The sequence below is a fragment of the Chiroxiphia lanceolata genome, chromosome 4 (assembly GCF_009829145.1).
Source record: "Chiroxiphia lanceolata isolate bChiLan1 chromosome 4, bChiLan1.pri, whole genome shotgun sequence".
Taxonomy (NCBI): Eukaryota; Metazoa; Chordata; class Aves; order Passeriformes; family Pipridae; genus Chiroxiphia; species Chiroxiphia lanceolata.
Window position 1 is genome coordinate 19,146,053 of NC_045640.1, and position 26,688 is coordinate 19,172,740.

The 26,688-nt window shown below is 39.7% G+C and overlaps 1 protein-coding gene, 1 long non-coding RNA gene and 1 other non-coding gene across 3 annotated transcripts in view; all 3 read right to left on the bottom strand.

Annotated features, from left to right (window-relative positions):
- Window positions 1–26,688, bottom strand: part of PPARGC1A (PPARG coactivator 1 alpha) — a 369,787-nt gene that overhangs the window by 323,842 nt on the left and 19,257 nt on the right. The gene's annotated exons all lie outside the window — the stretch shown is intronic.
- LOC116785529 lies at window positions 584–24,837 on the bottom strand. Its single transcript, XR_004356575.1, has 3 exons — window positions 24,756–24,837; window positions 13,205–13,214; window positions 584–594 (listed from the first exon to the last, which is right to left on the bottom strand). It is a non-coding gene; the product is annotated as an uncharacterized LOC116785529 (long non-coding RNA).
- Window positions 24,573–24,646, bottom strand: TRNAI-AAU. Its single transcript has one exon. It is a non-coding gene; the product is annotated as a tRNA-Ile (tRNA).

Consider the following 26,688-nt stretch of genomic DNA (forward strand, 5'->3'; position numbering starts at 1 on the left):
TTATCTGTGCCTCAGTTTCCTCATCAGTAAATCACAATACCCACTAAGATTTGCACAGCACACTAAGCAATGGCTGGCTACACCACACTTTCAAACCCATCCTGCAAGATCTGCCCAGGCCACAGGGATCTACATTAAGTAGATGTGAACAAGGCTGCTTGGGCTCTTCAAGGTGTGCAAAACAGCTCTTAATTTTCAGTGTTCTAAAAACCTTGTTTGTTCCCTAACAACACTTCTTTGTAGCTGCTTAGTATTTATTTTGAACTACATAAAACAACAAAGAGTCAGAAAGATCTTAACAAAATTCACTTAAGATGTAATTCTAACAAAGTTCTTCCTACATGCAAAAAAGTAACTGACAGTGAATGTTTGGTAACTTTGACATGAAAAAAAAGGGGAGAGATAAAATGCTTTTATGCAAATTTGATTTCCCTATAATAATCTAGAGCTATTCTGCTAGAAGGAATTATCTCCGCAGGCTGGCAGCTGCAGTAGGCAGTGAATTAAAAATGGCTCTGTATATGGGAAAATCTGTTCTATAATCAGTGCTATTCTTAGAGAGGACATCAATCTCACAAGCTCCCACGATGCTCTCTTCGTGTGAATGACATACCACTATGATGTAGAAACTCCCATTACATCACTGGCATTGATTTCCTGAGCACAAGGAATACGCCACTAACATGCAGGGAAATTATACAGGAGTGACTGTACGATTTTGTATTTTCCATTTAAAAATCTGCAGCAGTAAGTGACCCTATAAAAAAAATTGAACAATGATTCATGCAACTGGACTTGAACTGCACATTCTCACTGCAAGGCTTCAGTTTCTGCTTGCTGTTTTTATACAATAAGCTCTGTTCCCAAGTCACAAAACATCAAAATAGCAGACATTGCCTGAGTTTTCCTTGAACATTAAAAAGGCAGATGCCAGAAGAAGGCATTTTATGAAGTAAGCGACTGCTGCAGTCCTACACATAAAATGTCACTAATGATGCAGTTGTGTGACCAAAAAAACCAAACCAAACCAAAACAAAAAAAAACACAAAACAAGAAAAAACAAAACAAAACAAAAAACCAAACAAACAAACAAAAAAACCCCAAAAAAACCCACAAACCAAAAACCCAAACCACCAAACAAACCCACAACATGCATCTATGCCACGTAGATTGTATTTCAGCCTCAACTTGAGTTCTGGATGTAAGACCCAGTCTCACTGTCAAATCAAAGGGAGTTATATTGTAAATAAATAACACCTCCTATGCACAAAGCGATTCCCACCTATATCTGACTCTAGTGTTTCCTCAGTAATCTTTGTCCTTATGCTTCACACGTACAGTATTCCTTCTTCTGCTATGTCACATGCACTGTAAACCGTCTCAGCTTGAGTGATGGATTTGAAAATTAAACAACCTAGGGGGCTCACTGTTTTTAAAAATCATTTTATATATAATTTTAAAATAACTTTAGGTAACCTGACACGAATGCTAAGTCACAGGATCTATTAATTCAAGATTTACTCTCCTACGTTACAGTTTTCCCTGACAAACTGACTTACAGAAATGTACAAACTGCATTGAAACAAACCAAACACAAAATATATTGAAAAAATGCCATAACTTCTGCAATTCATGGGAGCTCTTCAGATAGTCATATCTTTGGTACTCGCGTGAGGCACAACAGTTTCCAAAACAGATGGTGCCTTTTCTTAAAACACGAAATTTCCTCAAAGATTGTAGTGAGATAGCACACCTTAACCAGACAAATAAAATTTTATGTTGCTCATCAGCACTAAAAATGTCTTTAAAAACTATGCTCCACCTTTTCTTACATCATCTAACTGTGTTTGCATCATCTAAACACATCACTTTACTGCTGAATTGATGTCCTGAGTTATGCCACTGCTTTCATCTGGGGATTTGTCATTATGACAACCTGGGTTCTCTGCCACTAAAGGCCCATGTCCCTCCACCTCTAACTCTCGGATGCCACAAAGAGGTGGAGTTTCCTGTTGTGTAGGGATAACACCGAACGCACTGCACTTCTCTGGGAACTCCAAGCCTGACAACTCTGTGGGTTTAATCTAAAAAACAGCTGCATCCATTTTGCTCATTTCTCTCCATGGATAAACTGCAAATTGCATTTGAAAATAAGTTCTTTCTAACCTTTCAGCTGGCAGCCAATATCTTGGTAAAAAAGGACGTAATTTATGACACTGATGATGTGTGGCTGCTTTCCAGAGACTGTAAACCAGTTTTCAGCCTGCTTTAATGCTCATTTAACAATCAAAGAGTTTCGCTATTTAAATAAATGTTAAATAAAAAGCAAGTGTTTGAGTGAAGTTGGTCCCTCGATTGCTATCTCACAGCTCAGTAGTTCCTAGCCACTCTTGCAACATATAAGTATCAGCAGTATTTTATTCCCCATGCTTGGAACACAACACTCCTCTTTCTTTCCTTCTGACCCATAGGTCTCTGAATGGGGAAAAACCCCTTTGTGCAAGAGAGGAAGTGCCACGTGTCACAGCTAAACTCAGGTCAGTCAGGAAACAGGGAGCAGGACTTGCTCATGTGGAAGACGTGAGAAGCCAGAATTTGCTGATTCCTAAGAAGTCCATTACAGGCTGGAGGAATCCACATAGATATTCCTTTCTACTTTTTCAAAGTCCAGCCATAAATGAAAAGAAAAGCTTTTACAGGATCAATGCTCCTTTAACAACCCTACCCTGACTTACACTACTTAAAATACCTGCAACAAAACTTGTCTATTTACAGAGACAGGGCAGAAAATTTTAACAGCTCTGACCCTATTAAGCTGAAGTCTGCTCTTCACCAGGCTTGGAAGCTGGGGCCCAAAACTGAGATCCAAGGCATACAAAACCCATTCTTTGCTTCTAATATTGCCCCAAACCTACAGTTGTCTAGAGGGATGAGAGAAAGAATCAGGTCATTAAACTGTAACATCTTGCAAAAGGATATACATGATGCCCTTTCCAGATAAAGCATGACTGTGTAAGAGCAGCAGCTTATCTGCGGCTTCCAAGTTATGGGCACCGTAAGCATTTCACCTGTGACTGGTACGGAGCTCTGTGCTGCTGCACGGGCCACTGAGCAACCAACACCCCTGGCTGTGGAGGGAAACAAGGCTGGGCAAGACTGATGAGGCCAATTTTGCTGGTTCCACTGATAGGCATCTTATGGATCCTGATCAGCCATGTGCAGATTTTAGTAGTGCAGCCCACAGAATGGGCATCCCCTGATCATGCAGGACAGCAGCTGACATTACCAGTGGAACAGCAACATGGGTGGCCACACCACAATCACTTTTGAGTTTAAATCTCATCCATACTACAGAAGTTGTTTCTCTACACATCCTCTGAGAACAGGCCTAACTAATTTCCAGTTTCTCTTATTACAGTATTTAGTTTTCACATTGAATCCATTCTTCCTCTAACAGAGTGTCAGCAGCAAGCACGACAGGCCAATCCAACGCCTAGTGGGCCAAAATTCAGTGGTTGATGGATAGTCTCCATATATACAATTTGTAACATAGTAGTACCTTAGAGGCTTAACTTAAAGCGGGTGTGTTGAGGTGATTTAAACTTAAAGCGGGTGTGTTGAGGTGATTTAATTGGATACAACATAATACTTTCATTTCTAAATCTGTCTGTGGTGAAAGCAACCCCCCTTTTAGTTTGCAAAGGGATCCCCTTAGTAATCCATTAGCTGCCAAATGGAGACCTGCTGAGCTGCCTACCCTGCACTTTTAATTAACTAAGTTGAATCCTTTACTACTTGAAGATGCAGCTCTACACAGGACTAACATGACTACCACAATCCTGTGACTATCCAGTCCTGTCTGTGATGTTAATGATGAAATGCCTTTTGCTCCTCTGAGCTCTGAAAAGCTGACCTAGCTAAGAGAATTCAATTAGTTGCACCTTTTAGGTCATCATCAGAACTGCTTGCTAAACAAACTCAGTTACCTCTATGCAAGCCCAAAATGGGTTGAATGGATGGATCTGTTTGCTCAACCACCTTAATAACCGGGATGAAATGTTAAAAAGAATAAGCCTAAGTTTTATTTGCCAAATTCAAAAATAAAAATTATTCTTGTAATTGAAGTAGCTGTTGTACACTAGTCACTGGGACAATAAATAAGAAACTTGGTTCTCTTTATAGAGTATTACTTTTCTGAAAACAAACATCACAAATATGATTGAAATTTTAGCCACATTAGACAAATCATTTTCAGTCTTCTATCCTACCAGAATACTACCTGAGACTTCTACTCAGAAGCATAGGAAAAGTAAAAAGGTCACACACCAGCACACCACCTAAGATTATCAGGAGGTAAAGGAGTAAGACTGATATAAAGCCTTAGGTCTCACGTAATAGTCTGCAAAAATTGACCTATTAATTCCTGCACAAAACCCGTACCTTCTAAGCTACTTGTTATAAGTGTCTTTTAGAAAAACATTCTGACTTGATTTAAAGATGTCAGCTGACACAAGAGTTGCTATATGATGAAGTAATTAGATTTGACAATAAACTGATATGTAAAAATACAGCACAAGTAGTTACAGTTTTCTAACTTCAGCTACTGGATGTTAAGAGCTATATTTTTTATTTCCAGATAGAAGAACTCCCTCCTAGCAGAAATCCCCTCCTGATGGAAGGAAGGACAGACCTAGAGAAAATACCTTCTAAATATACAGATGGAGAGGCATCCACAAAAACACAGGGTTTTGGAAGTTACTGAAGCTATTCTTAAACTCTTAATCTAACATATGCAGCACTAATGGCCAACTTCTGCACTCACTTTTGTCACTGGTACTTCTCAAATAAATTCTGGTCTAAATGCAGGCATAAAAGCATATTGCAAGTGTTGGCCCTTTACTGCTTACTTTGGGCAGTAAAGGGAGAGAGCTTCAATGACTAAACAGACAAACTACAGCATACACTTCCTCAGCAACCTTCATCTATGAAGTTCTAGTAACGTTCGCATTCAGTTCTTTCAGTGAGCTACAAAATAAAGGCATTCCTTTGCTGATAAATAAAATGGAGATGAGTAATCTGTTTTCTTTCCTGGGTTTTAAGGTTTTGGTGGTTCAAAAATAGCAGACCACAGTTGGCTTACACCAATCCAGCTAAAAATGGCTTGATGGTGCCACTCTCTCAACTATATGCTCAATGTTTAAATGACATGAGAAAGTGCTTAGTAATCCAGCTGCTGTTTGCCTCAAAGTTCATGACTGTATGATCTGAAGTGGCACTATACAAACTAAATTTACAAACCTTTGCCACCTACAGCTACTTCACACTCACAGCCCAAAAAATGCACAGGCGGCCGTTCCACCGTGGAAGAACAGTGACATCTAGTGCCCGGTGCCTCTGCGGGCTCCGCTCCCCAGCTGTGCAGGGACACAGCACACCTGGCCACCAAGTGCCTCTCCTCCAGCACACCACATGGCCCCAAGCCACTTCTGCTTGTGACATCCTGTGTGCCTCAGTTCGGGGTGAAAGACAGAGAAAGGAGACGTTATCTAGATGCAAACATCCGCAGGAATCAGGAGCGGCACAGGAAAGGCAGCCTGATGCAAAAACAGGTCTTGGAACTCTGCAATTTACAGGCATCCATCTTTCAGCAGTGTAGGGGTATCTGGACAAAATATCTTTAAAAACACAAAGGTTACAAAGGAACTTTGGTATTTTATATTTGTATGAAGTGCTCAATCTATATTTCTTGTTGGAAATGTCACCAACCTTTGTGACTGAATTACACCCTTGGACTTTATGGAAGACTGCAGATTGCACCATTGTGTGTACGCTCAGCTCTACAAAATTACAAGACGACAATAATTTGCTGAAAAGTAGAAATCCTTTACATTAAAATAGAGTCTTTCAACAAAATAAAATACCTTGGAATAGGATCTGTACCATACATAATTATGCTATATTAAAAAAAGGTTAAGATATGATATGCACTCTTTTTAATTAAAGTTTAACATACATTAACATTTCTAGATGAAAACCTGTCATTCTGAGAACAGTTTTAAATTCTGCTTTGATTATTTTTTTTCCAGAGCACTGAAGCTATCACATAACTGAATAAAAAGGACTAACAATGTCAGATTCTTTGGTAATTAATTTTGTGTCCTACTGCAGACATATGAAATTCTATCAGCATTATCTTGACAGGCATGTCAACTCTTCTGAAAAATTCCTATCCATTATTTTATAAACTTTATAGTAATTTTGCATTTTTATTAGATATGCAAGTTGTACAATACAAGTTGTACTCTATGAAATTAAACTACTGTAAAGTTAGTTATTAGCACCAGGAAATAACAGCATAACCAGCATAAAAGGAGCATAAACCTCAAGATAATTGGGTCAGATTTTGCACAGTATCTTTATTGCATCAGATCTATAACACTCTATTGCACAATTGTTACCCTCTTTGCAGCTTTGCAATTCGTATTATATGAATTACAAGTGTCTGAGAGAGGTATCATAACTTCTATAATATTGCCAAAAAAAAAATTGAAAACCGCAAGAAGTAAGAAAAAGAATAAAAACCTCTTATCATTTATAAATGATTAAGTAGGCATTCCTGCTATCCTAATACATGGTACTAGGTATTACAGCAATCTAATCAAAATTGGTCAGCAAGACTGAAGTATATCTTTAGCTTTATCATTACAGTAATGAGAAAATATAATAACTCCTGAAAACCTTGATCTGTTTCTATATACTGCATTTTTTCCCCTTAAAATTGAACGTTTCCCCCTCTTTTGTCTCACTAATAACAGCAGAAACATCTCTTCTTTTTGTTTCTTTGTTCTCTACATCAACAAAGATACTAGCAATTAGCAGAGAAGAGAAAGTGAGTGGAATCTTACAACTGCCAAACTAAAAGCCTATAGATGCACCAACTGATAAAGCTGAGTCAGAATTCATCACGAAACCGAACATTATTTCTCCTACTAACCTCATATGTGAGAAAATAGTATTTGACAAGTAATCTGAATGACAAACTGATTTCTGTTCTCAGGTACAACATTGTGGATGATGGAAAAATCTAGTCAAATACCTTTGAATGCTTCTCCTAGCATGCTCTCCATGGCATTTTTCCCCATGAAACAACAAAGCACCTAAGCACATGCTTTAGCTTTAGAGGTTTAAGCAGTTAGATGATTTCATTGTAGCCATCCCATTTTTAAACCTGTGCTAAATGGCCTTGCCAGAGGATTCCAAAAGAAGAAACAGATCAAGAGAAGAAAAGACCCTGGACAACAAATAACACAAGAAATACCTGGATGTCTCTAGGATTCTTAAGCGGTACCAACGCTATTTCTGTCCAAGCAAATTAAAAGGAAGCAGGGGCTGTATGTGACAAAAGCGATGCTAGAAAAACAGATGGTCTGCACTGCCAGCAGGCAAAGACTACTTTACCCACTGAAGCTACTCTCAAGCCAGAAAAGTACATCTGAAAATAAAAATCAAGACACAGTGTCAGTTTTAGCATCCAACCCCATTTCAGTATGTCACAAGCACAAGGGATATTTGCCATAAAAACATAATTTGAGTATCATCTCTCATCATTCAATACGATTTTTCAACTCTTTCAAAATTGCATTGAAAAATCTATATAATGTGTGCTTAGATTAATGAACTGTTTGAATCTGGATCAATACGCACTCAAAGATTTGAACTGTTGACACCTGCTGAATACAGCTGTAAGAATGCTTCATTCAGCTTATAGCCAATCAGTACTTTGTAACTACAGGGGTTCCACTTAATAAACAAGCAATCTAATATATGACCTCTGTAGATTAATTTCCTGAGAGCAAGTAAATAATCTGGATCCAAAATTTCCATGATTATACATATAATTACAGTATCACTTACCAATTAACACATTGATTTAAACCTTCTTGGGATTATGTACTTAAGTATAAAATAGGTGATTCAACTATCACTCAAATACTAAGCGTCTCTTTAAGATGGCAAAATCATGAGCCACGGAGCACTATGCATCTAATTTCTCTTGTAGAAGAAAAATATGTTATGGTAATAGAGATTATGAGATATATATCATAATTATGTGTACAATGGCTAGCTGGGGCTATTATGAAATAGCTGGACCTACCGATAAACATCATAAAATTGCTCTTCTTTTGTAGTAGGAGCAAAGCCTTTTATATGCTGTAGTTCATCTTAGTCTCCCACTGTCCTTTACTTAATAATAAAGCTGAGTATGTGTTTGGACTTCGGTTTTTTATTTCACACACACACAGAGCAACCTGGCCATAGTTATCAATTGTCTAGCAGATAAATAAACAAACAGGATGGTTTACTGTTAATCTAGGATAGTTTATCACTACACTTGCAACAAGGGCAATAATTAATTTAGATTTACATTCTACAGGAGTTCTTAACAAAAATGCCTGTTATAAACATTAATATAGCTTTCTATACAGCAGCACTGCAGTACACGAAAACAAATGAAAACCAACTACACAACTCTTGTAGATCTTATTAAGTTAAAATATTAATTCAGGGTGGCAAGTGAAAGCAAGGATGAATATCCAAGAGACTATGCTTGTAAGGTGTATTTCCTGTCACATTTTGTTTTTAATATTAAGACCTTTTTATCCACTGTTCAGTTGAGTATCTGTCATTTCACACGTATACCTTGAGGGGAAAAAGAATTCACATCTGGAAGCAAATCATTATGTTCTTCCATTTTTTCCTTATCTCTTTCTTGTGAGTAATCCTTTCACACAGAAAATCAGAATATATAATAAACAGCCACATTTCAACACATGATATTGCTTGAGGTTTCAAAACTGTACAACAGAGATAAGTAACTTCCAGAAATAAATTTTGAAAATCTGATAAAATTAAATGTACAACATTTAGGAAAAAAGAGTAATAGAACTACAAACGTTAAATAGCAGGCTTAAAATGCTTTACTTTTATATAGATCTTTTGAGACTGTGCACATTTCATATCATAGAACGGCTGGGAGGGACCTTGTAGATCATCTAGTTCTAAACCTCCTGCCGTGGGCAGGGGCACCTTCCACTAGACCAAGTTGCTCAAAGCCCCATCCAGTCTGGCCTTAAACACTTCCTGGGATGGGGCATCCATACCTTCTCTAGGCAATCTGTTCCACAGTCTCAGCATCTTCACTGTAAAGAATTTCTTCCTTAGATCTAATCTAAACCTACTCTCTTGCAGTTTGAAGCCCCTACCCCTGTCCTATCACTACATGCTCTTGTAAAAAGTCCCTCTATGGATTTCTTGTAGCACCTCTTTAGGCACTGGAAGATGCCTCCCCAGAGCATTCTTTTCTCTAAGTTGAACAACCCCAGCTATATGATATGACTATCACTGAGAATCACAAATACCCAACTGCTAAAAAGAGAAAATAAAAAAATTAGTTTAACTATCTTAAGATACTTCCAAAAAGTGCATCAGTAGTACGAGTTGTGGCATAATGCAGAATTTCTATTATCCTTGAATTTTTTTTGCAACACACACATAAATAATGCAGTAGGTATGTGTGCACTCTCCTAAAACATACACGTATACAACAAAGCCATAAAACTGTCCTCTGTGTCAACCACTGTAATCCAGCTTTGAAAGGACTCGGGATGTTGTCAGCAGATATTCAGTAAAACAGGAAAGCAAAACCAGTAAAGAAATAATTCATAGTAGGAATAATATATAGTTTCCTCGGGCATTAACTACCAAATAATGATCAGTAGTGACTTTAAACTATATATTATAGCTTAGGTATGGTATGACGCTCGCAGCAGTTCCATAGCTAGTAAGTAAGTGATGCAATCTTGCCATAAACACTCACACTGTTACAAAGCTAGTTTGCACACATGGATTTCTCCCCCTCTCCTATGTTATCCTACCAGGCAGCTTTATAATGATCTAAAAAATATATGCCTTGAATAGTCATGCTGCACTGGAAAAGTCCAATATGCTGACTCAATTTTTAGACAACATATGTTGTACAGATGTTGACATGATCACCTCGCATATCCCTTCAAGAGAGACAATAGCCCCTCATATTGTACACACTCTTTAACATATTTCACCGTGTACTATTCTGAAAATTCCTCACTACTGCTTCCCCCAACTCTACTACTATCTGTAACTGCAACCACTCAGAAAGGGCACTGTATTTCAGTAAGAATCCAATCCACTTCTGGTAAAAAATGTGAGAAGCTGAATCTTTCCACTGATTGTGAAGGTTAATAGGGCAACACTGAAGTGCCTGGAAAGGCCTTAATTAGATGAACTCTGACAACGAATGAATCTTCTGGCTGCTACTGTAGGAGTCAAAAAGTGTTAAAAGAAACAAACAAACCAAAAATCCCACCACACTAATTTGGACACTGGCCTGAAATCCAAGAGATTCAGATTTAATTCCTAGCTCTACCAGCCTTAGTTCTACGTCTACAACACCGCACCACCCTCTGCAGAGACAATCAGGCTAATTCTAAACTGTAAAATCCTATATATCCACCTGGTGCAATCACTACATTGATGTAATTAAACTGTCTCCACAAGGGAGCACCAGCTCAGACATGTCAGCACACATTTCACTGTGCCATGAGGACATAACTCAGGACATTAATCTATTTTGTCCACACCAATAAAACAGACACACCATAAATACACATGCACTGGTGCTTGGGAGGGCCACAGTTAACATGATTTTAAAATACCTATGTAAGCTCTGTAGCACAAAATTTGAGTGAAGGTAGGGTAAATGCAAATTCCTAGAAAAACAGATTGTTCAGAGCACAGATTCACAGGATCTGTAAGCACAGCATGGACTTAAGCAGCAAAGCCCAATGCTGACAACTTAAAATTTAGGATATCAGTATGCAACTTATTGAAAACACACAATTCAGAACATTTCTCAAAGTTCCCAACTTTTCAACCCCCCCATAATGGTTAGCAAAGGAAAAGAAAAGGCTCAGTTCTTTTCTTTACCTTTAGGCACAAGTTTCACCCACAAAATAATTATTTATTCTGATTGCTGTCCACCTTAGCCACCTTGCTGAAAGTTTCTAAAAAACAATGACTTCCCTAAAATGAAAGTTCTGGTGCTCACAATACAGCTGTGCCTCAACAGAAGTGCTAAGATCTGGAGAAAGGGACTCAGCTAGGTATCTGCACATTCAGACCAATTTAAAAAAGAAGTCTGAATTAGTCACACCCATAAGACCTTTAGTTCTTTTGATACAAATTTGAGGATAGTGGATCAGCCACAAAAGAGACAAATCTTTTGCAATCATCACAACAGATTTCAAGAAAGTAGGGGCAAGTGTTAACTAGGCAGTCAGAATCTCTTAACCCTGAGCAAGATGACAACATAAGACACAGGACAGAGGAGACCCCCCAGCAATTGCAGCAGGTGCCCTCCATCTCCAGGCATCTCATCTGAACAACATCTTTGATGATAAGGAAGAAAAGAAGTTCACTGAGAAGCAACATACATTTCACATTTTTGTTTACACTTCTAAGATTGAGACATAAAGGTTCTTATTATGACCATTTTGCATTTTCTTGAATGAAGGATACCTTCGACACCTTTAGGATCTCAAACTGACAACAGTACAGTTTTGAGTCTGCTAAACCAATACAGACATTGTAAAGAGACAACACTCTTTTCACTTTGAAGTCTAAAACACTATGTTGAGGAGCAGAGGCTGAGCATTAAAGCAGCAAGGAAGAAGAATCCTTCATATTATTGAAGTTGTAATTTATAACTTCACTCTTCTCTTCAGACAACAGATGCTCTTGTCACCAGGTGCCAAGCAGCATTACCTCGACTGCTCCCATCCTGTCCACAGCATGTAACATTCCAGGAGCAGCCCCGTCCTGAAATCAGTGACTGCCTCCTCACTGCTAGGCTCCAACAAGAAGGGTAATGCTCCCCTCTAGGCCTTCTGTACATGCTGAGGAAAGCAGGAAATACCTAGTGTGAGTATAAACTGAGATTCAAATGATGTTCCGGTGGTTCTTCAGAAAGTTAATGTCTCAAGGCGACAGGGATAAATGACTGGTCAAAATTTCTTTTTAAATGAAAACTTAAAATAAGAAAGATTACCAGACAGAATCTTAGCATGGTTTAGTTTGGAAGGAACCTTAAAGGTCATCTACATCCAAGCAGTCTGCCACGAACAAGGACACCTTCCACTAGAACAAGACAGCTCCAGGCCCCATCTATCCGGGGCTTGAACACTTCCAGGGACAGGGCATCCACAACTTCTCTGGGTAACTTGTTCCAGTTCCTCACCACTCTCATAATGAAGAATTTCCACAACACTGTGCAATATTATTGATTCATCCTCCAGTAAACCTCCTTGCTTTACCTACAAATCCTCATTCAGTATTTAAGAGTCTTCCACGGAAATCTGGGATTCCTCAGATTATTCTCCTCTCAAGATGCCAAGAAAAGGACAAATTATTTAAGATGTATGTTGTTTATCTGTGCTCTGTTCCTGAAGGATGCTCCTTGCATTTACACTCCCTGCTTACCAAACACAGGCTGGTAATTCTGCACACCTTAATGGTTCCTGCTCTGTGAATGCTCAATGTTGGGGGGATTTTTGGGGCTGCAACTGCCTGAATTTCCTCTCATTTTCAGCTGCAGTCTCTGAACAGAGGAAACGAACAACCACCAGCCATTTTTCCTCTCCATTTACAAGATGTGGTTGCACAACTTCAGAATTTCATTTCTATTGGTTCAGAAGTATGGCTTTATAAATGGCTCCATAAGGTTGTCTGCTCTCTGAGTATTTTAATAGACTGCTCCTGGAATGCTCTGAGTCTTAATCACAACCAACTTGACAAATAATGGGTCACACTGTCAAAACAACTCATCTCCCATTTGGGTACATATGTGGGAATAAAAGTAGCTGCTGGATGCTAAACACTTTTGCAAATCCAGCCATGTAATTTAGGTGCCCAAATGGGAGCTGAGATCTTTTAAAATCTGGCCAAATATATTCTTGAAAGGAAGAAATACAGTGAAGCTGTGTAAAGTTCATCCCTTCTTTCAGAAGGAAAGGTCTGGCTTCTTCATGCCTATGAATTTATGAGGAAAAACCCTTTCTCACCATCTGTGATTACAGGTCATGAACGTTTCCAAAGCTCACACTGATACTCCTAACTACCTCTTTACAAGAATTACAGAATTGCCTATTCAAACATAATCAAAGAGAATGGCACAGAGTGTACAAAGCAGATGTACAAATATACAATCCACATTTGCACTAAAACTTCTCAATGTTTCTCTCACCTGCTCAGGGCTTCTTACATCAGTCAGGCCTTCCACAAAACATAACAATGCTGAAAACATTTTTTTTCTACACTAATTATCACAAATCAGTTCACAATGGTGAGTATGATAATGGATAAACAAGGAAGGAAACAAGAAAATTACAACAGAGAAAAGCAGAATGGTTCAGTGGTGAAATATTCAAGCAAGGTCAGTCATTGCTCTAGTTGCTGGACCACACAGCCCACTTCTCTGAAAATTAGCCATTGATTCTCTAGAAATCATCTTCTGAATGCTGACAAACAGAACTCAGTGCGCACAACAGTTTTTCCAAGATTTCTGCATACATAAAACCTACTTTCCTGTTGCAGCTTTTTGTTGATATAAAGCATCAGTAGTTCAAACCACAACCTTACCATTTTTTTCTCCTACTGTTACGGAAAATCATGGATTTTTTCCTGTTCTGGATTATTCCCATGACTTGAGTCTCTAAGGAACAACCAATTTCCCATTTAATTTTCTGAAACAAGACACCAAGTTTCAGTATGTCCTGGTATGATTTGGGATGTAACACCGCCCTCTGTAAACAGGAAGCAATTTCACCAGCCAAGATGATACGCCTCTTCAAAAGCTGAGCAAGCCAGTGGGATACTTCAGATGCAGCCAGAGTAGGAGACAAGTTATCAAAAAGATGTGTTGTATAAAATAAGGAAGCTAAAAAGACGAATGATTTCAGGAGCAAAGCACATTCTTATGCTTAAGATGGAGCAGACAGCCAATATGTTCCCTAAAAAACCTACATTAATCTTTTTTGTATATTTGCAAGAAACATGCTCACTCCCACAGCCTTCTTCACAATTATCTTACATTCTCTTATTAAATAAACTACAGTTATCATCTAAATCTGAGCACACGGTTAACTCCTCAGATGACCCAATTTCTACTGCTGATATTCATGAAGGTGTTAATTCTTTTCGTTTGGCAAAGACCCAGTTCCCAAACAGCTTACTACTGATTTTTATAACACCTCTATTGACAAAATGACACAAAACCAAGTTAGCTTACATAATGACTTCTCAGCCCACCTAGTTAGCCACCTATCCTCAGCACAGCCTTGATGCACAGCATGGACAGTCACATGTCAATACATTGGAACGCCAGAAATGTTGAGTACATCTCCACTCCAAACGTTACAGTAGTCTCATGGCATTGCTTCTAATTGCAGGTATCGAAATAATTAAAACAGCTTCCTATATATAATATGTAAAATAATAAAAAATTTCATTTAATGAGAAAGCTCATCAGAACCTCAGTCTCTTGGAATGGGTTTGCTTTTTATTTTTTATTAAAAGTCTGGCAATAACCTAAATATTAGTCATCTCCCAGTGGGGAGAGACAGGAATTAATTGCTGCTCTGCTACCATGGAATGCATTTTCATAGGACTAGTTTTCACTGCACAGTAGTTTCTCAACAAAAAATCCTCCTGCACGCCAGTCATTGCTACTAGTATCTGCTGTTCCATCCACAGGGGACAGACAGCTTAAAGGACTACTGAGGTCTTTGACTTCCAGGTCAGTAGTTCAACAAACAGGGCAAGGTAGCAAAAAATCATCTTTAAGTAGATACAATCTATCTTTCAATCCTTGTTTGTTTGGGGTTTTTTGTTTTGGTTGTTTGGTTGGTTTGTTGTTGTTGTGGTTTGGTTTTGTTGGCTTGTGTTTTTTTTAATATCATTAGCATTTAAGAGAGAATGGAGGGAGATACCTCCTGTCTTTTAAGAGAGAATGGAGGGAGATACCTCCTGTCTTTTGAAACAGAACAAGACTGAATAAAGTGGTTCCCCCAAAACAACTTCAAAACAACATGGAGAAACCACGGTACCACTTCCCCAGCAGATACTGAATGGACGCAGACTTCCTAAGTAATCCTGTGTAGCTCTTACAGGTGTGGAATTATGGGAGGAAGGAAAAAATATATATCTAGAGGATGACATAACATCATCTCCTGTATCAGATTCAGAAGGTTCTATGCTTTTTGTGCCCTCTAGTATAGAGCTTTCTTGGTAATGCACTCTTATGGACAAAATTGTCTCAGATACACAGAAGCTAGGGAAGTGTAAACTAAAGTAACCATTGCTTCTGCCAGGAGGCTGAACAACTAGAAAACAGCTTAGTGCTGAAATTTTGGACTTGGCATTCAAATAAAGTCTGCAGGTTTTCCCCAAGTCAAAAACTAAAACATTTTAAAATAAGCATCTGAAATTAATGGAGAGTTCCTGTTGTCAATGCCCCAATATTTGGTGTGTTTCTTAAAGCCACAGCTTTGTAACAAAAAAGTACAGAATCCAGTTTCACAATTAGTTTTTCATTAATCTTAGTTTTTAATTGCCATTGAAATTGCAGTTTTTGAATGCCCCTTACTGCCAACAATCTAATGACCTCTCTTCTTGCAGAAAGACCGAAACAGGTTTTGTAGAAGGACACGTGCTCTTCATACACTAGAGATCTCTGAAGAAATAGCTGCACATGCAGGCACAAGTGATCATTGTGAAAAAGTCTTCTTGAATTCAAAGAAAATTTCCTCATTGACATTGCTCTGGATGAAGACTAGAAGTGTCTTGGGCGGAGGGGTAGTAGGGGTGGTCAGCAGAAATAAGGTTAAACAAAAGTAAGAAGGTAGTTTTTTCAAAGGAGAGATACAGTGAAGTCCTGCAGAAACTTATTCTAGATCTATAGCTGTTGCTGTCCAACACACTACCAAATGATCCAGGAAAAGGATGAAATGACCCTTACTTTGAAGTCAAACATCAAGGTTTGTGGATGTCTCCAAGTTATTCAAGAAAGTAAAAAACAAAAACTATTTCACAAGAGTTACCAATGACTAACAATATCATGACAAAATGACAGATGAAATCTGTTCTTAATAACTGCCTAAAACAATTCTACATGACATACACGTGGATGGGATCTGAAATAGCTGACATGACGCATGACAAATTTTAGGGTTATAGTAAAAACCTTATGAAATCTAAGCTCAGTGCTCAGGGCTAGTCAAACACTACTACTAGCAGTATTATATCAACATGAAATAGCTGCTTCTCCTTCCTTTTCCCACTCTACACCCTTTTACTATGAAAACGCTGCAAATAAGATTAAATTACTCTTTTATAGCAACATTTGCAGTAGTTAGGATGTGACATGATAGAAACAAAGTCATTGTCAGATTTGGTGCAGGTGTCCTTTTCTTTAGATTACATATAGTATTGCAGCTTTCTTCCTTAAAATCCTTAAGGCAAGATTTTGAAATGACATCACGGGTTGCAAAAGCAGAACAAGCTTCTCATAAATTTCTACTACCCAGGCACTATAATAAGAGCTTTTTTTGCCATCTACCTCATTTCTTTGCCAATGGAATGCAGAATCATCATTAGTCTTTCCAGCATGCAGCCAATTAAGTTCCAGTGAATTGTCTCTTCCAGTTTCAGGTGCGTACAGATAAGCTGTTTTCCCTTGCAGCTCTCCTAAGGGGCATACTTACCTTTTACTGAACAACTACAATCGGTGTAGATTTTAAGAACTTCTGCCAGAAGATGCACAATATTAGTGCCACTTTAAAGAATGCTATTTAATCACCAGGTATCAGGGCAGTGCAGAGTGTGGTGCACAGAAATTAGCTATTCAAAGACACAGTCATACCCTGATGTAAGCTGACTTTGTGGTTTTCCTTGAACTCAGCATCCAAAAGTGCTTCATATCACAGTAAGTCTAGATATTATTGTGGCATATAAGACATATCAGACAGCTTTTGTTGCTCGCAAGACACAGAAGGATATTCTCAGAGCACCTGTTGACAGAAGGAATCTTATGCATCACCACAGGAAGGGGAGGGGGGTAATAAATACAGATTTGTAAATCAGATTCCAAGATCTTCACACAAGGCTGTATAAACCTTCATTCTGACTCTGCACAGCTACTTGTCTGTTAGGCCTTTGCAACCAGGCACTTCAAAACTCAATACTCTTCCTTCTGTGGTCTTGAAGTTGAAAGTACATCACATTCCACCTGGCTCCTTACTGTCAATGCACCTTCATCTTGCTTCCCTCAGGATCCTATAAGGATAGCACACAGGCAACCCACATATGTATTTCCCAATATTGTACAGTTTCAGTGACAATGAGAAGTTTCTCCTAGTATGTCAGGAATCCAGAAGAGCCTTTCCAATAGTGGCTTATACTCCCAGAAGCTTAATCCTCATGAGAAATAAAGTGAGACTGGGGGAGTGTCCCAAAACTCCTAGTCATTTCTGAGAATATGGCCATTTCTCCAGATATCAGCTTCTCTCTTCACTTTCTTCACATATTTTTCATTTGTTTGTTCTCCTACTTCTGCTATCCTCTTGTTTATATAACCTACTTATCTCTTTTCTTCACCCTTTTTACAAAAGATTCATCTCTTCACACATTTACCCTTTCCTCTGTAACACCTGGAACACCAAAAAGAAAAGATGGTATCTTGGATTCAAAGGCGGCTTCTTCCACTGTAGTAATGTCCTAGAAGCCATTGTTATGTTGGGCCCAGAGGAGCAAAGGATAAATATTCATACAGTGGTAATTCACACTCCCAGCTCATGAGCTGCACACTATCTTAATCTCAGTGCACTGATGACAGGGGAGACGCGTGCTCCCTCTGCTTGAAAGCCTCACGCCACACATGGGATCCATCTCACAGGCAGAATGCCAGCTGTAATGCCACAGTTATCTTTCCCCTTTAGCTGCAATAGGACAGAACATATTTAAGTTGCTGTGAAGGCTGCAAAGGGATACACTGGTCCAGCAGCATGGTATGCTGGGACTGCACCCCACTTGCTTTTGACCTCCACAGAGATCCCCGGCTGACTCCACTTCCTGCTATTTCAAGTACTGCCACACTTTGCTCTCGCTGCACTTCAAATTTAAAGGGCAGCAGAACACCATAAAGCACAAGGCTATTATCCCTGGGTCGTTGGAAAGCCCAGCAATCTCCAAACAATCACGGGTTCAGGTAATAGAGAGGCCCATTTCTGGAGGCTATAAAAGTATGAAGGAGGGGTCTCCTGAGCCAGCACACAACTCATGGCCAGTTGGCAAGGTCTCCTAGTCACTGACAGACAGATTCCTTCCCTGAGGCCAGCTGGCTCAGAAGGAGCCAACAATGGTGATGCTCTAGGGCTTCAACATGGACAATCATGTAAGAGAGAGATGGAAAAGACCCAGTAGGTCACCAAGTTCATTTATCTGCCAATGTACAGAAAGATTTATGTGCTAAGAGCATAACCAGTGCACCAACACTTGAAGACATATTTTCACGTCAGACCTCTGTGATCAGTACTAACACTTGGCTAACTGAGGCATCTGGGCTAGATGGACTCAGATAACCAGGGTCTGACTCATCAGAATATGGAAATAACCATCACCTCCAAATTAATATAGCAATTAGGCACTGCCAATACACCTTTCTTAGTTCAGAAAGAACTTACTCTACAAAGCAGAAGATCCTTAAGAAACTTGAGTGGACTGATCTTTTTTCAACAAAATAGAAAGTAATCAAAAGACAGAACACTTTTAGAAGGCTCTAGGTTAGTATGCTGCTGAGATCACTACAAAGATTTCATGTTTATGCTCATATAATGTTATGGCCAAGCACTTGTTTGCTCAGATTACGAAGACCTCTACCTATACTTTTTGTCTCTAATGCCTAGGAAAAGGTTGAACTGTTTTCACTGAAACAGTATTTGTCCCTCCTTCAAGCAGACATAGGGTTCAGCCCTTCCTGGTCTGTCTTGCCAGCTGCTGCTCTGCTAGTTCAGTCATCTCTTGAATCAAATAACACTGTTCACAAAACTAAGGAGGTACCTCAGTTATATACACTGAACTTATTCTTCTGCCAGTATATTGTCCTTTGGTATGCAAAAAGGCAACTGATTTTAGGACCAGGGTACATGTTATAGGGCATGGTGCTGCTCCTATGTTACACAGGCCATGCCTCTAACAGGACATTTGTCACTGACAGACAATTCTGATCCCCCAAATATGGTCCTCCAATATCAACTTTTGTTTTTCTCAGCCTAAGAGGCCAGGCTGTTCTGCCTCTTTAACATATGCTTTATCACCTATTGTTCTATCAAAAGTTGCTGCCCTACTGCTCTTAAGAACTGCCCATCGACGCACCTACAACATTGCTGTAACAGGCATTCCTTCTGAATTCCTCTTCCATCCCTGTGCTAAAATAACAGCCTCTTCTCACAAGTCACCTATATGTGGGGGAAAAAAAAAGATATGTCAGATTCACAAAAAATGTTGTGTATTAGAGGCAACTCCATGATTTTTGCAAAAGCAATCAAAGGGCCAATGGTAGTGTCAGATGTCAGCATCAGCAAAAGCAAAAATGTCAAACACCCATCAAAGACTGTTGCTCGAAGAAGAAACATCAGCTGGTTATAGAGGAGCATTACAAACCAACTGGATTATAGCATAAGCAAGCTTGCAGTTCTGCCCTCTACTACCTCCAGATTCTGTCGCTTTCAGCAGAAAGGCTGACACATCTGCAGTCGGATGCAAAGGTAACACAGGGAATTGTTGAGTACTCTTAGGTGTAGATTCTTTGAAGGAGCACAAAGTGTTCCATGCAAACTACTGCATTTAACAACACAGCAACAGAGATGTATACAGAACTGAGCACTGGCAGTGTGCCTCTACCTTCAGGAACACCACTCAGGCTATACCACTGCCTGCCTTTAGCTCCTCCCACAAAAGACTCAGCAGCTATGGAGCTAATGGATATGTAAAATAAGGAAAAATTACCAAGATTCACAACCCATGCTGCATTCCCCTCTACTGTTCATTGCATTAAGATCACAGGGAGGCTGCAGGACAAGTCCCTGTCATACTATCGTGAGTTGTGCCCTTCCTGCCCCTGGTATTATTTGTTCACAGATTCCACATGAGGGGAACAATATGCTGTCTCCACATTAAGCTTTCCCTTTTCTTTTTGAAAAAGAAAAAAAAAAGATAGGAAAGGACATGATAAACAGCTTCCTTTCAGCAGTAAACGCTAGTGATGAGAACAGTGCTAAACAGCAGCAATACCTCTTCTAAAACTACAAGCCTGAACTTAGAAAAGAAAGTCAGATTTTCTTTTTTTTCTTTTAAGTCATCTACCACAACACTTACGATGCAAGCACCCTTTTGTGGAATCACTGATCTTACATAAAAGAAAACAGTATGCCATCGTCCATCATATTAAAATTTAAAAAAAAAAATCACTTCAAGGTATTTCTTCACTATCCAGGGCTACTAGCTCTTTTTTGAGAAGTTCAGTATAACCTGAGACAAATCTTAAGCTCTTAATGCTATAAAGTGGAATCACTACACCTGTGTAGATCTATACACATATAAAATTATTAAAACTTGCTGTACATCTCTGTCATGGCACTGTCTTTCAAACATCACAAATCTTCTACTTACACGTTTTCCAGCAATTCCTGAACACTGCAAATTGAGTTCTCTCACTTCACCCAGATCATAAAGAAAGAGTGGTTCTCACTGAAACTTGCTACTTCTAAGCTCCTGATTAGTGTACATGACAAAAAAAAATTAAAAATATGCACTTTGTAGAAGCTATTGTGCCTTCATCTACAGAAACAAGCTGTGCTCAAAAACTGCTTAGCTCACATTATTTTCAAACCACCCACAAGCTCCATGGAATTTGATACAACAGATATGCATAATACTTGCTGCACTTGAGACTACTATAGGAGATATGTCTGCTGAATCAGCCTTCAAAAGCCAGACTAATCATAAGCCGTGGGTAGCACAGAACTGTTCTCATGAGGGCACAACAAATTAAGTGTGCACAAGAAAGTCTGCTTCACTAATGGATCCAAGGTATAACACTTCGCAAATTCACCAGAAGATGATCCATGTAAGGACAGTGGAAGAACTTTGGGTAGGCAGTTAAGGCAAATCAACTGACAGCAGAATAATCTTCTCAGATGGGCAAGGCACAGGGAGCAGCTGCTCCATCAACCACCCCACTGAACTCATTTCCCAGCAGTGGTTAGAGAAGCAGTTCTGCGAGTCAGAATTTTATAGGCATCAGCAGTAGAAGAAATCTGGCTGTTCCTCTTTCAATAGCAAAACAAGCAGAAGGAAAATGGTACACAGCTACCTTACTGAAATCAAGCATTTGAAGACCTGGATACCCCAGTATCCTTTCTGCCAACAAACAACAAACTACTTCACCTATCTGTATGGAAGCCCAAATTTCAAATGACTTGGTATGGTAGGAAACGTCACAAAGTCAGAAAACCAGACTGTGTTCATTAACGAAGACCTTTCTGTAACTTCAGAGAATATTTCTGCCAACTCTTTTAGCATGCAGTCCAATATTGGTAACATCAGCTCTCATCTCTAATATGCCAGTTATAGTGTCTGAAGGCAAACACGTTTACCTGCACAGGAGTGCCCAGTTACTAGTCACTGTGATGAAACTATTTGCCATCATACCAGCAAAGATGAATTTTATGTCACCTTCAGCCATGTAGAAGTAATGCATTTTAACAAGTGCATTAAAATTCAACCACTGGTTGAGGGTCAGTCGCCCTATGGACACATCTCTCTTTTCTGAAGCTACTAAGAGAGCCCAAACAGCTGTGTAGAGACTCCTGATTAACATCTCCCAAGACGCATTCCACCTCAAATAAATACAGTTCACCAAATTCAGCTGCCAGGAAAGCTCTCCAACACCACAAACACGTTTTGTCTCACAGGGTATGTTTTACATGCACAGCCAATCCCAATATAACACTTCCATAATGTTCTGGAGAAAACTGGAGACAGTTGCATGTGTGCTTATTGATGTGACATCAGGCTGTAACAAAGAAATCAGGGTTCTATCTCCTTAATAATGTACTGATTCAATTGGTCCTAATGGAAATTAATCATTCAATACTTTGCAAAAGACATAAGCATCTTCTGATACAGACCAGATGAAAGCCATCACAGTTTTCTCTCCTCTGTCAGGCTGCTCCTGCTGCTCCCCAGTCCCACAGAATGCACTAGCAGGCTGCTCCAGTCATGATGGCAGGTGAAGGCCTCATTCCATAGATGATACACATATACCTACACAAGGAGTTTGCTCCCTCTCTGTCAGGCTTCTGCTGGAGACCTGGGACATTCTATTACTTCGCTGAGAAGGAAAATAAAATTAGATGTTATTCTAACTGAACACCATATTCCACCACTGTATTATTGGTAGGAACCATACAAGCTTTGTGGCCATCACAAAGAACCCACATACAACTGCCACAGGTCCTGTGTTAGGAACAGTACACAGCTACATTGCTCCAGGGACAAACTGCTTAAGGTTCCAGTTGTTCCATCCTCTAGACAAAAGAAACATCCATCAATATGAGGAGCAACACTAAAAACTCTTCCTTTATATTATCAGATGCCAGAACTGGCGAGTCCATTTTTCTGAGTATCCATACTTGCTCAAGATGGCAGCATGACTTCTCTCCATTCTGCTTCTCTATCCTGTCATACACACATTTTTTCATGAAAGAAATCCTTTTATGTCTTCCCTCTCTGCTTGCAAAGAGCATGTTACAAGACTACTTTAATTTTTTGTCTCTTTACAGATACACTGAATAGATGGCTTCTCATCATGGCCCTGCATGTTTATTCTAGTAAATTATTCAACTTATTCTGTGTAGGGCAAATTAATTTCTACAGCAATTCAGCTGCTACTCCATCTACAGTATATATACTTGCTGAAACAGATTAACTCTGCCATGCAACATCATCTTTCGTTTTCTTTAGCATCTGCACAGAACTTTTATTCAGATAAACCTATTCTTCTCCCCTTGACTCTCCCTCTCCCCTGCCACAACTGATGTTTCTTGGACATAATACAGTGCTTATTCTTGGGAGTAAAAAAAAAATTCCAAAAAGTTGATAAATTCTGTGAATCTAAAAACCATTTTACATTTTCCAAATGCTCTCCATTTGATTTGCTCATATCTAATTTTCACAAATATTCATTATTTAACTTCCAAATACATGGGTTGCAATACATCAAATCCTAAAAAAGAAGGTATTTGAATGGAACTATTCTACAAGCAGGAAATGAAAAATGAGGTCCAATCTGCAACACTCTATCACTGTCATTTAGTGGGATCTACTTATTTGTACATGGAACCAACTGCTTAGCTGCTTGCACTGACCTCCTGAGTGGTAAACAAAGTTACCCAAATGTCACCAGATTATCTGCTGTCAAACACACAACCGTATTTTCACCCTTTTGTAATATGAGAATCTCCCAAAATGAACTTGGTTCTTTGCGTAACACTACATTGTAAGGTTCGCAATGCAGAGTTTACCTGATATTAACATGAACAAAATTGAGATTTTTGTACCTCATTGGGGGAAGAGGGGCGGGGGGGGAAGATGGTGCATGCTGACAGGGTTTTTTTGTGTACTATCAGATTACTAGATTGGGATTGCAGGTTTTTTGTTTACAGAAGTCTGAAATGGAATCAAATATATTGAATACCTTACCTTGTTACTTGTTTGTATACAAAAACTTTTGGAAAAGTCAGAATGGTTTTATGTTTTTCACACAGTTTATGACCTGAGGTGACCTCCTGGTGCCTGTTTTAATAGAGACTGCTCTTTTGGGAGCCAGAGAGCATTTCTTCAGTACACAACTATTGACATATATGACACTTTCTGTAAAGTTTGACACGTTTTAGAACAAGACAGAAGTATAAGTTCAACTAAAAAATGGATACACTATACTAAAATCACAGTGTTTGTGGAATGCTCTGCTTCAATCCTCTAAAGCTAAAGTATGTTGTATAACCACAAAAAAATTATTAGTCCAGTGTCGTGGGTCGACCCTGGCCGTATTCTAGGCACTCACTAAAATCACAAAGAGCTGGGAGAAGTCACACAGGCAAAACAAAACCCAACATGAGGATAGTACTAAAATTTATTACTAACAGGATAAGAGCTAAAGAGGGAGAAATAAAACAGTCTTAAACACACTTTCCAACCACCCCTCCTTCCTTCCATGTTCTCCCTCCTCCCCCTGCATCAGTGCAGGAAAAGAAGTCCACTCATAGGGCAACAGGTCTTCCAAGTCTGCTGTCCTGTGGGTCACTCTTCCATGGACTGTAGGGGGACAGCCTGCTTCGCCATGGTCTAAAAGTATCCCTTAGCCCATAGGGGGATCGAACCCGCAACCTTGGTGTTATTAGCACCACACTCTAACCAACTGAGCTAACCAGCCACTCCGAATTCAAGGATCTGATCCCAACTCCCTTTCGATCGGCTAAGGGCAACGGAGGCCATCGCCCACCCTTTTGGAACAGCACTCGCCTATCGCTTAGGCAATTGACCCATGTTCAACTGCTGTTCACATGGAACCCTGCTCCACTTCGGCCTTCAAAGCGCTTGTTTGAATATTTGCTACTACCGCCACCCACGGCGGCTCCACACAGGCCCACGCCCCAGGCTCTGAGGCTCACCGCAGCGACCCTCCTACTCATCATGGCCTAGCCCCCGCAGGCTTCGCACTGCCAGCAACAGCCAGGTGTGGGCCCGATGCTCCAGCACCATCCATTTTCAGGGCTAGTTGATTCGGCAGGGGAGTCGTTACACACTCCTTTGCAGAGTCACTGAAGTAATACTTCTCTAAGAGTACAGAGACCTCAAACTGTTATTTCACCTGTTGTCCTATGACACCTCTCCAATTCTACTTGCCTTACTGAGGTGTTCATTATATTGATACAAGTCTTAGTTGTACCACTGGTACAGGTAGGTGCTGACTTAAGTCTCAGGGCTGTCAGAAGTCTCCTTATTATGTCTCTTTCCTAAAAGCTTGAGTAGTCTGACACATTCCCCAAGTAACCCCCTCCCTACGCCAAAGAGAAAACAACTGCTGTAAGCAGTACCAGGTCCTCAAGAGCACAGGTCCTGTTTGTTTGTAGAGCAGGACCAGTACATTAGTAAATACAGAGATTAGAGATCAATGTTTCAATGTCTCCTTGCACCTCCCCACCTGCCTGCACTCGCCTATCATATGTTCTATTATATTGGCAGGGTAAGCTCTATCAGGCAGGTACTGTCTTTCATTTGGCATTTGTGTGTGGCCTGTTTTAAGAGGGTGCCCACATATGACTGGGTCTGCTACTTAAGAAAGCAATACCACTAAGCAGAGCTTGTTCTTCCCTGAAGGAGAAGACACTTTCTGCATTCTCCTACTTGAGTTTCCATCCCTGACGGAAAAAACCAGCTCTCATTTATCCTTTAGCTATCAATACCTCAAATCCTTTGTATGTTTCCTTTCCCTTCCTTTTTATGCCCTTCTATATACCATCTGAGTGCCTAATACAAACCAGTACTATACGCTCTCCTAATTTGCTCTAGGTTACATATCTGAAGGTGTTTGAAATGCAATAGTGCAGGCATTGTGTAAAATATACATCGGTATTTTCCAAACAACAACGTAATTCACTGGTTTTCATATTTTTAATACATTTTTCTCCACAGGTACAGCAGGACTCTCTCTCCCAGCGGGAAAATCAGTCCTGCTGTTGGACACCAACAGCAGTTCCAGCATCTAACACTAATAGCATTATCAATTTATGACTTTAGAAGCACTACCAGAATCTAGTAGTAGCATCTCTTATATTAGAGATGGCCCATTTCTCCATTTTTTTTACATGGCCCTTTGTGTCTTTTGTTACATCCTTACTAGTGTTTCATGAGAGCACTTATCTTCTCTCACTTAACAAAGCTTTCAAAGATTCTATTCAGCTACAATTCCCACAGTAAACAAGCTGAAACCAACACAGAAAGCCTATTGTCTGCTCTTCCCCCACCATCTCCCCATGAAGATATGCAGTCACCTCTCCCCTGAATAAGGGGTCTCAACCAAGTAAGTCATGGTAACCTGCACTCTCCACCTCAAGAGTACACAGCTCTGTAGGGTACTACATAAATCATGCACATACCACTCACACTACAAGGTCCTCTGGGCATCCACTCTTCCTTCCTGAACTCCGACATGCCAAGGGAGGATAAAAAGAGAGATTATGATGGCTATGAAAAAATTAAAGGCTTCATATCCCAAAAAAACTCCATCAGAAACAGGACAAGTGATAAACATACTGAGCTTGTCTGCATCGTAAGACAAGAGATGGAGTACAGTGATGAAAACAGCACCTCTGCTGCAGCCTCAATGGCCTGCAGCCACAGTTGCTGCCACTCCCCCACAGCAACACACCAGTACTAAAATATCCAGGTATAGGAGGAAGATAAGAGAGATGG